The sequence below is a fragment of the Vanacampus margaritifer genome, chromosome 10, assembly GCF_051991255.1.
Source record: "Vanacampus margaritifer isolate UIUO_Vmar chromosome 10, RoL_Vmar_1.0, whole genome shotgun sequence".
Classification (NCBI taxonomy): Eukaryota; Metazoa; Chordata; class Actinopteri; order Syngnathiformes; family Syngnathidae; genus Vanacampus; species Vanacampus margaritifer.
In genome coordinates, this window is record NC_135441.1 from 6,101,924 (window position 1) to 6,113,480 (window position 11,557).

The window sequence follows — 11,557 nt, forward strand, 5'->3', positions numbered from 1 at the left end:
TTGCTGACTTTTGAGAGGAGCATGTTCAGGAACTTGTCCATTTGTCAATCATTGCTGCCATGGCCTGCTTCAGTGCCCTCTCATATCTCACATTTGTAATGTGCATTCAGTTTTTTTAATTTAACTCTTTCACTGCCAGACGTTTTCCGAAACGGGTTGTCCCCACTGCCAGCCGATTTAAGCATTTTGAGTGATCTTTCAAGGTCCACAGAAAATGTTGTGTTTGGACTATGGAAACACACATACTACCAAATGAAAGATTGGACTCTCATCTTTCATCAGAAAAAAAAGTTTGTTTCTCCCTTATTCCGTTTTTCAGTAATCAACAATAGAAAATGGTTAGTTTCACCCAAATGCTCTGTTTTGAAACAAAAAGTGGAGAAAAACGGCTTTTTGTGAAACGATGTTATTTCATGCACTTCAGTGAATTGTACACTTCTTTTTGTCCATGAATGATGCCACAAACACCTAAATAGTGCTTTACTTCTATAAAACAGTACCACCAACAATGAAAAAGTCTTTTTTTATAACAAAAAAAAACAGTTTATTTACATAGAAAACAGTAACAATTTGACAAACTATTTACAAAGGTGTACAACAGTGCATGTGTGATTATTTACAATTGTGTGGATGTTTGAACTACATAAATTTTACTTTTGTGTGGTAAACAGTGTAACACTCGCCTGCGTGCAAGGGGACACTGCAAGATTTGCACCACAGCCTTGTCTCACTGCGAATGCCCCTTCGCATGCAGACCCGACACCTTCTTGCTGGCTTTTTTTTCCGGGAAGTAGCAGGCATGTGTTCCAGCGTGTGTTTGGCCATGTTACCATCAAGTCGGCTTTCAGGATCAAAATACGGTGACCTAGTATTTTGTCTGGCTTCCTCATGCTCTTCCATCCCAACTTCCTCCTGGTCTTGTGGCAACAGCCACCCTCTCACCACCTGCTGGATGAACTCCAAAAAAGGTTGACTCGTCCCATTTTTTTTTTTGTACAATATGTAAGCATTGAACATGCATATTTGGAAAAGATAGGCAACAAACTTTTTGTGCCACTTCAACGTTTTCCGTGTGAATGGGTGGTACGAGATGTTTTGATCCATCTTGTCCACTCCATTCATCTTGGAATTGTAGTCCACAACACAAATTGGTTTTTCGAAAGGCACTTTTTTTTTTTGTGCCTTCCGCCACACCTCCACTGTCCGCATTTCATCTTTGTGAAACGTTGTCACCATCCTCAACAAACGTTTGTCCTGCCATGCCACAATTAAAACATTTGTGTTGTGCCTTACCAGTTTCCCCCCCACCCCAAGGCCAGTGTTGGTTAGGCACGTTATCTCACTGGGTTCACCCCTGTTCTTCCTCAGCGTTCCACAAACATTGGTGCGCGCTGCCAGGAGACGTTCACACAAAGCAATAGAGTTATAAAAATTGTCCATGAATAGTGTGTACCCATTTCCTGGCAGACGATCCAGTAAGTTGAACACTGTATCGGGGAGAGAACAACTAATGCCAACATAGGGTTGCATATTGAAACAATAGCCGGTTTGGGAGTCACACAAAATGTATGATTTGATCCCATATTTGACCGGCTTTTGGGGGTTGTACACTTTGAACGAAAGACGTCCCTGGAAACTCATCATTCCCTCATCAATACAAATATTCCTGCCCGGTTGAAACAGTTCCTTGAACTTGTTTACAACGTGATTGAACACAGGACGAATTTTAAATAGTTTGTCGTCTGAACTGTGTGCCGTCTCGTTGTCGTTGAAGTGCAGGAAACTCCAGATGAGCTGGAAGCGGTTTCGAGGCATTGCGCGACTGAAGAATGGTGTCGTCTCTATTTCGTCCTGAGTCCAATACATTTCGATACTGGGCTTGTTTATATACCCAGTAAGGAATTGGAGTGCAAAAAACGTTTTGAGCTCAGACACAGACACTGGCTTCCAAGCACGACTCCTGCAGTGTGGCAGACTTTCAGCCCGTTTTTGCATTGACTGACGTGCAAATAAGTTTGTCTGATCAGCAATGTGCTGCAGAAGTTCGTCTGTGATGAAGAGCTGCAGGAAGTCAACTGGCCGGGTTGAATTCAGCTCTGCTGCGGCACCTCTTGGTCCTGGCTCCACAGTAAAGGGGAAGGAGTTTGGCTGCCAGCCTGCTTCATGCCAGCCAGATTTTTGGGGATCTGCAAATATACATTTCAATATCATATAATATTCATTTTAGATCAGTGTGATGCAATATATATATATAAATATATATATTTACGTTTTTTCTTGGATCCACTGGTTGATGGACCTTTATTCTGCTCACTCTGAGGAGCGTCACTCTGAGCTGCAGCTGAAAGAAATATATACAATTACAATAATATCAAAGGAGCGTTTTCTTTTGTTGTTGCGGTGTATTGAAAACACTTTTTTTATACCTCTCTTTGTCGTCTTTGCAGTGGGACGTCGCTGTGAGCACGATCCACGATCTATGAATGCACATTCACGTTACACGAGGTGCTAGCAGCGTGCTAGAAAAGTATCTCATAGCAAGTTTGTGCTTACCTTCGACGTCTTCTGCGGATGAAATACTGTCCGAATCACTTTCTCCGTGGTCAGACTGTACCCACTCCTCCGAAGAATATCCATCGGACTCAGGATACTCTTCGTCGTCGTCCGATTGAACGTCCTCGTGCGGAGAAGTGCTCGGTCGTGCACCACGTTTTCCGGCGCTAGCACCGCTAGCCTCCGAGGCCTTAACACGCGGTCGAAGCTGCCGCCGCGTCAACGCTGCAACTTCGGCATCAACCTCATTGTCGCCATCATCATCACCTTCGTCGGATTGAACGTCCTCGCGTGCAGAAGTGCTCGGTCGTGCACGACGTTTTCCGGCGCTAGCACCGCTAGCCTCTGAGGCCTGAGGACGTGAACGAAGCTGCCGCCGCGTCAGCGCTGCAGCTTCGGCGTCAACCTCCTTATCACCATCATCATCGCGGTCATCCTAATGGTGCACTTTAGCACTGGTTGATGCTTCTCCTTTTCCAAAAAATCAATCAAGCGTGGTCTGCTTCTTACCGTCGGTCGCCATTTTTCGTCTCTCCTCAACTCTCGTCTACTCCTCGACGCTCTAGCCCCGCCTGGCCTTTTATACTACTGACGGCCACCCGATCTTGTCAAAAGAGAGTCATCGCTGCCCTCTAGGGGCCAAAAATAGTCCTTAGGCACAACAGACAGATTTGAAACTTTCACCAGACATGCGGGAGGGTTTCCTCTACCCGTTTCAAAAAAAAAAATAAAAATCATTGGATGACGTCTTTTGACGTCATTGGCAGTGAAGCGTAGGTTTTTACTTGACGTCTTTAAACGTCAGTGGCAGTGAAAGAGTTAATGCAACCACATCGATAATGCTTACATTGTTGCAACTGTAATCAGCACTGCTTTTCAATACATGAAACCTCAAAGATAACTTTTTTTCACTTGTTAGCCTATGCCCAAAATCACACTGACTGCGGAACGGACGCGGTGTGTTTTCCGTACGGCCGCCGCAAGGAATAGAAAGCGTTTGAGTCTGCGTGTCAATTCACACCAGGTGCAGTGCGGTGTGTAAGTGGGGCTGCGGAAGGTTTCCGCAAGCGTTCTATTTTGTCCGGACATAGCATGCGGATTTTCATGAAGCTTAAGAAATTACACAAGCTGGTTAGGAAGTTGAGCGTCGGCATCAAGGTAGATCCGGTATATTTTAAAATAAAACCATTTGCGAAATCTTTTTTTTTTTGTGGGGGAGGGAAGCTAGCTAACTACATAGCATGGCATGAGTCGGACATTTAAGACAAAAACAAGCTCTGAATAAAACACGACAAAATAACACCATTTAAACACAAAACGTACTTCCCCATGGTAGAAGTCTCAGAAATAATGTCCAAAAGCATATCAAACTGACAACAGTCAAGTGTGGCTATTGTTTACCAATAGGACTCTATATACACGGCTGTTATCGTGTGAACTCAACTCTCCAGCGGGTGTAGATTTCCGGACAGGGACAGCTCACGCAACGCAAAAGTGTGAATTGCAGTCCGTGCGGATGCCGTACGGAAAACGCACCGCGTCCGTTCCGCAGTCAGTGTAAATTGGGCGTTACACTGATTTCTACTTTTATGATTATTTCATTAGGTCCTACAGATATGCTGGATATCGTCAGTTTACATGGTGATGCATGACTGGCTCAGGAGATGAGTCCGCAGAGTTATTCCTTTATGTGCTGACAACAAAATTTGCCAAGTTTACCCTGAACTGAACCACGCAGACTCTACACAGGGTTTCAGTGTGTAAATGCAGATCCTACATTATTAGATGAAAGCTATCACGGTTTAACAATTATTACGTTCAATCATGAAACTTAAAATGTAAAAACCTGAAAATTATCAGTTAAAAGTGTGAAACCTCTGTAAAAATGTGAACATTATCATGCAAAAATTTGAAAATTATCCTGTAAAAAACGTGAAACTCGTGTAAAAACATGAAACGTAAGTACATCTTAGTAATGCAAAAAAGTTGGCCAAGCGTGCAGAGTACGAGTCAAAGTTAAACGATAGTGAAGTGGCAGCAAAGATCATTGATCTAAATCATTTCTATACTGCCACAAGCTATGCGAATTAAACCAAATGCTATGCTAATAAATCACTGACCTACTAACCGCGATCGACTCTTAAGGAAAATTGACAGTATTTTTGGAAACCACCTAAAACTTACCTGAGAATTATGTCTTCACTGAATGTATGTCTGGATACATGCCACTCACGTCAAAGACGTTTATTCTGCCTTTCTTGCGTATCCAATAATCATGCGTCTTTCAAGTAGATGGAGAAAGACCTATCAATCAACTTGGGGTACTTGAGATATCAGCAATGTTTGCCTTGGCTTGCTCTGCCTCTAGTTGGCTCATCAGTGTTCTAAAAGTTAACCAATCTAAACAGCGATAGCAGCAGTACAAGCCAATTAGAGGCAGAGGAGGGTGGGTCATGCCTTTACCATCCTTGCGGAAGGAATGAGTAATCTGACTCAGGTATTCCTGAATGGTGTGCATCAGGGAGGATTTAGAAGTGGCTATATGGCAATGCTAACTGAAAAAGAAGTGGGTAAGCCTTGCTGACACAACAAATTGTTGAGTGAGTGTGTTTGCGCATTCCTGAATAATAGCAATAGAAAAATAAATAGGTAGACTGTACATATTGTTAGATTACTTGGATTTTGTAATCTATTGCGTGTTCAAATAAATTATAAATGAGATCGATGAAGAAGTTTCTTGCAAGTTTTTTATTTTAAAAGCTTTCAAAAGACACACAGAAACCTCACTAAAAAATGTGTTCAGCTCCAGTTTGTGCTGGGATGAGAATCTTGTAGCATCTTTATACAAAAGTTCTTATATTCAGACCCACCTTAATTCTCCTTTAAACCTCTAGCAGAGATGTGACAAAAAACAGGACTTCCCGACCAGAGTCTTTGATGTAGAGAGACTCTGGACCCTATAAGATTTTACGACAGGATGACCTGAGGAGCAGAAGCGTTTGGCACCTCAACATCCTCCCGATAAATAAACAGAAACTTTTTAGCCCACCCTGTTGTTCCAGGAACAGAGAGAGACTTCAAACAGGGATGAGATCAAATAATTCATTATCACATCCTGTCCTACACACCTGGTGACTGAGTTAACATAGTAATATCTACTTCTAAACATGTATAATTAAATTCAAAACATTCAAAACACAAAAATATAAATTGAAATAGTTAAATGTCAACAATCCATCAATTGAACTCAAAAGAGTTCAAAACAGACATTTAAACCTTAAAAAACAATGTTTTAGAGAAAAATTCCAGCGGGATCTTACCGCGGGCATTACTGGAGAAACCACAGATTCCACCATCATATAAGAAGTCTTATTTCGTACATCCTGTTTTTCAATAGCCGCGGTAATAATTCTTTGGCAAAGAGAACGAATACATGGAATACAACAACAACCGCATTTAGTTAAAAATGCAGCAAATACAGCAACAGATATTAAAATTGAGGAAACTAAAGTTTTAAAGCGGCCAAAAACATGCATCCAATTATCCCATACCGAAGTGTCTATACCAGAATGCTCTTTCATTTTTTTTATTAAGTGTCCGGAGTCCTTCAATTGCGACAGTTAAACTACCATCTGGTGCCGTATTATTTGGAATAAACGTACAACATTGATCTCCAAACATTGAGCAAACTCCGCCCCTCTCTGGCAGCAACATACCTAGGGCAATACGATTTTGAAATGCCATCAAAGATTCGGCCGCCAACTGGCTGTGTACAGCCTCAAAACCAGATTGAGTCCAATTTCCTAGCCTTTGGACATTATAATGTACATAATTAATTCTATCTACGTTTTTGTTTGCATTTTGTTACACCACCAGCAAATTAGAGATTCAAATCCTGAAGCTATTTGATCAGCCAATTTGTATTCATCTGGAACTCCTCTCGGTACTCCAATTGCATCTATGTAGGTGGGAACATTTTGCTCTTGCCAAGAAGATCGTTTGACTCTCTGAAAAGGAGGAGAAGATTTTGGTTTCCAAGTATCAATCATTTGTAAAAGGTTATCAAAAGATGTAGGGAAAACTTGTACTGGCAGAAGGAGGGTAATGAGAGCACAATATCCTTGCATATTAATCGGTAACTTATCAAATATTCGGTCACCCCCGCACCACCACCAAATATCCACTCTGGATTGCGGTTGAAATTTCCGTCCAACATCTATCGCTGAAATGCAGTGATATGATTTAATTTTCCCAATTTTTCCCCAGTGCCTGTCATTTTTAATACATGAAAAATTACCATCCGCAACTTTATTTGAAAATATTGGTTTAGTTGTCTGCCAATTTACGAGCGGATCCACCTTGTCCCATCTTGAGCATTTAACATTGGGGACAGTTTTATTCATAAGTTCCATTACACATTGATCCTCTATTTTAGCAGGGATTACTCGCAATAAAGGTCGTGGTCCCACGCACACTACACGGTTTTTTCCAGAGGCATGCGCTGCTTCATTTGCCAGCAGTAGCCAATTATTACTGCCGCCGGACAATCCTGTTGTAGCACGAAACAACTCAACTAAACCATCATTTGATACACTAACAGCTTCTACCCCAGTTTCCCTTGCGTATTTAGTCATTTTTGGTTGTTCTAACTTACTCATAGTTTTATCTACACAAACTAAAATGGGAAAATAGGGATCAGCTCCGAGAACCATGCCCATAACAATAGACAAAAACAGGAGGTATTATTTAAAGTTACATTAGGTGGCCGCATATTTCCATCAGGAAGAGCAAAAGTCAATTCGAGTTGACCTCCCATTTTACGTAGCGTTACCCTTTTGCTAAAGAAAATTGCCTCCACGCTTGATCCCGGTGGCCAGCATCGTCCGCTTCGGGTGGTTACAAAAGCACTCCAGTCTAGTCGTAAAACATGTCCTGTCAAATACCACCAATATTTAACCCAAAGACTACCTTTTGTTTGCCTCCCACTTCCCTTCAAAGATTTAATCGGAATTTTAACAGTGGTATTTGTGTTTGGGGCAACTGTCAGAGCAATTGAGTTATTATACGTCCAGGATATGATCCAGGGAATGTGTGGGGATTTACTATCTTGCTTAACACAATGTGTTGTAGTTACATTAAAATTTGCATCTAAAGGCTTCCAAAAGTACCAGAATGACATAACAATCAACATGAGCAAAATTGTTGCAATGTAGCAGCTGGTGGCGTGTTCTCTCTTCGAAGCCATCTCGTGATGTGTTCTTTGAATGACAAGGGCGTTTGTCAGCTGTTTTTTTTCAAGGGGCGTTGTCAGCTTCTTTCAGAACCCTGGGCAACTGCCAGAGATCCAAGGATTGGTCACTGGGATTATCTTCCCAAAATGTGACCCAATTGTGGAATAATGCTTCGAAAAAGCATTTGACATCAATCACCTTGAACAGCAGCCTCCTCGAACAGGCAGCTGGATACTGGGAGCAGGCGTGGTTCTCCAGTTGAACCTGTCAGATGGCTCCCCCTGGTGGAGGCGTTGAACCAGAACCAGCGGGCCTTGTGGATGTCAGATGAAACCACGTGTCGCCTTTCTTATGCAAGCGTACTGCACAAGACGTTCTCTCTGTGATTCTGTACGGTCCAGTCCACCTAGGAGCAGACCATTTTCATTTAGTGACTTTTAACCACACATATTCACAATTATTTATTTCTGAAGAAACATTGTGGAACACTTACGGCAAAATTGCTGGTTAAAATTTTTTAATTTTTGATTTAGGTCGCAGCACTGATTTTTAATTGGGTCATGATCTGCAAAGTTGCCTGCTGTGTTTTACAAGCCCCGCTACTCTGTAGAAGAGGGGAGGATAATTAGCATTTTTAGATTACTTTTTGGTTTATTTGAAGAAGGTATTTTGATCTTTTATCTTATTTTACAGTTAGTTTGTTTTTTCCTCACTCTGTGTTGCCTGGACAGGATTCAAATTTGCGCCTCAAGGTTTTGTTTTTATGAATTGTTGTTGCAAGCTAAGCAGGATCTGCTCCTGTAGTTTTGGTATTGGCCAAATTGCCCCAATTTGTTTTTTCTTATGAACAGGACACAAGGTGTCTGTTTTGGTTTTGTTTTTTCCTCTTTGAATTAAATCAATATAGGACTATAAGTTAGTCTGAATGAGGTGATACTTCTATAGTATGTGAGTGAATTAATTCACAGATGGAGAATTGAGATGTTTGGATTTTGACCATAGGAGGAAAAGTAAGTGCTGGCGAAGACAACTCATGGTGAAAATAAGGTAAGTATATTCAATTTCAGAAATTGAAATTGAAAAGTATAATTTCTAGAGCCCATGGAATTTGCCATTTAGGTGTGGAAGGAACATTGGGACACCTGGTGGACATTATTTTATGAGACAAGTTGTAAAAATGAACTGCAGGACTGCAGTGTTTATTAAAGGTATAAATATATATAAATCTCTTCTCAGACTGTTTATGGCCCGGCCGGACATGAGCAGTTTTGGGTTAAGATGATGTTGTTTTTAAATGATTTACACTGCTATAATAAAAACCAGTGTAAAAAATACAGAAATTTGATGTATGATAAAAAGCACATTTATGCTAAATCTACAACAGTAAATATCATGGTAAAATATTTGATTAATCATTATCTACTATTATAAGGGCTTCTTAGGAATATTGGATTAGACGAACCCATTTGAAAAAACAAAAACTTCATAAGATATAAAAAGGCTGGACTCCTTTTGAGGGTCATAAAAACAGGCCGTTTCCCGCCCCCAATGTTCCGCTGGGGGAGTCACACGTTGAGAGGCCCCCAGTAATTAAAGAGATAGTGTCTACATTCTCTAAGCTAGCAGATAACCAACCAGAAGTTCCTTCAAAAATAAATGATTGTGAATATGTTTGGTTGAAAGTAACTAAACGGAAATGGTCTTGTCCTCGTTGGTTAGGTCCATTTAAGGTCAAGGAGCGTACATCCTGTGCGGTGCGCTTGTATCGAAAAGGGGATACTTGGTATCATCTCTCATCTACAAGGCCGGCTGTTTCTGGTTCAACGCTGCCACCAAGGGCAACCATCTGATGATCTACGCCCACACCAGTTGGAGCCATCTGACGGATCCAAAACACGCCGTTTCCAGTGTCTACCTGACAAGCTGTCCAAGGGGGGAAGCTGCACGCGGAGGAGTTCCTGAGAGGAGATTCATTGTAGTGCCTTTTCCATGGGCAAAGCTGACCAAGTGTCAATCTGCTGTTTGAAAGGGGGATATCACTCAATGGTGATTTGAGTCACATGCCCCTTTTCATCAATCCACAAGGATAGAGTCACACTGGGAATGAAGTCCCGTGACCTTTCCTGCGATCTCTGGCAGTGAGCCAGGGTTCGGAAAAAGGCTGACAACGCCTCTAAAAAAAAAAAAAAAAATCAACCAACAACTGACAAACATCCTTCTCCTTCGACAAAATAACTTCTTCTCAAGATGGCTTCGATGAAGAACTCTGCTACTAATTGCTGCATTGTGACGATTTTTCTCTTGTTAATTGTTGTGCCATTTTGGTTTTTCATGAAACCCCTTGACGTGAGTTTGAATACAACACACCGTGATAAAAGAAATGTTGTTTCTCTTAAAATTCCAAGGATATTGACTTGGGCGTATAATAACTCAATTGTCCTGACCGTTGCTCCTAACACAAACACATCTGTCAAACTCCCCATTAAATCTTTGAAGGGATTTAGTAGTGGGGGGCCGATGAAGGGGGGCCTTTGGCTCAAGTACTGGTGGTATTTGACAGGTAGTGTTTTACGACTGGACTGGAGCACCTTCATTACCACCCAAAGTGGCCGATACTGGCCATCAGGTTCCAGTGGGGAGGCAGTTTTCTTTAGCAAGAGAGTAACATTGAGTATAATGGGACATCAATTCGAATTAACTTTTGTTCTTCCTGAAGGTAATATCCGGCCACCTAATGTAACCATAAATAACACCTTTTGTTATGGCTTAATGCTGTGGGCATGGTTCTCTGGAACTGATCCCTATTTTCCAATTTTAATTTGCATTGATAAAACTATGAGTAAGACAGAACAACCTAAAATGACTAAATCAGAATCGTATAGCCCTTGATATGTTACTTGCAGAAAGGGGTGGTGTTTGTTCAATGTTCGGAGAACAATGTTGTACTTTTATTCCTAATAACACTGCACCGGGTGGAAGTTTAACCAATGCCATTGAGGGACTCCGAACACTTAATAAAAAAAATGAAAGAGCAGTCCGGTATCGATACGTCAATTTGGGATAACTGGATGGATGCTTTTGGAAGATATAAAAATTTGGTTTCATCAATTTTAATTTCCGTATCCGTATTTGCAGCTTTTTTGACAACTTGCGGTTGTTGCAGTATTCCTTGTTTGAGATCGTTGTGCGCGCGGCTTATTGCCACAGCCATTGAAAAGCAAGATGTACAAAACAAGTCGTCTTATATGATGATAGAATCTGTAACTTCTAAAAGTATAACCGCGGTGGCGACATCAGATGAAGATCCGGCTGGATTTTTTCTCTAGACTATTTCTAAGGGGTTTAATGTCTTATTTCCAACAAATATATTTGTTCATTGAGGGACTGAAGACATTTAACATTTTCTATGCATATTTTTACTGTTTATGAATTTACTTATAGTATATAGATGCCATATAACTGTGATAATGTTTGTGTGAAATATATTGGACATATTAACTGTATTGTAATGAATAACACTTTTCACTCCCTTCCAGCTGGTGAGATAGGAATGTACATGGGAGTCAAGTTCTCAAGTTCTCATGGCGATAACACTGTGGGTTTGAGGGAGTCTAGGTCGCATGGCATTACCGGTCTAAAGTAAACATGTCAGTAAATCACTTGTCTGTCTATTATAATTACTAACCCTTTGTCCAGCCTCAGAGGAGGTGTCACGGCTTGAGAAAGGAGGACCCAGATGCAGAGAGGAAGGCGAGCCAGGGCAGGGATGCGGA

At 41.3% G+C, this 11,557-nt stretch overlaps 1 long non-coding RNA gene across 1 annotated transcript; it reads right to left on the minus strand.

The window, feature by feature from the left end:
• Positions 1 to 566: 566 nt before the first annotated feature.
• Positions 567 to 2,943, minus strand: LOC144058686 (uncharacterized). Its single transcript, XR_013295459.1, has 3 exons — positions 2,427 to 2,943; positions 2,270 to 2,341; positions 567 to 2,186 (listed from the first exon to the last, which is right to left on the minus strand). It is a non-coding gene; the product is annotated as an uncharacterized LOC144058686 (long non-coding RNA).
• Positions 2,944 to 11,557: the final 8,614 nt, after the last annotated feature.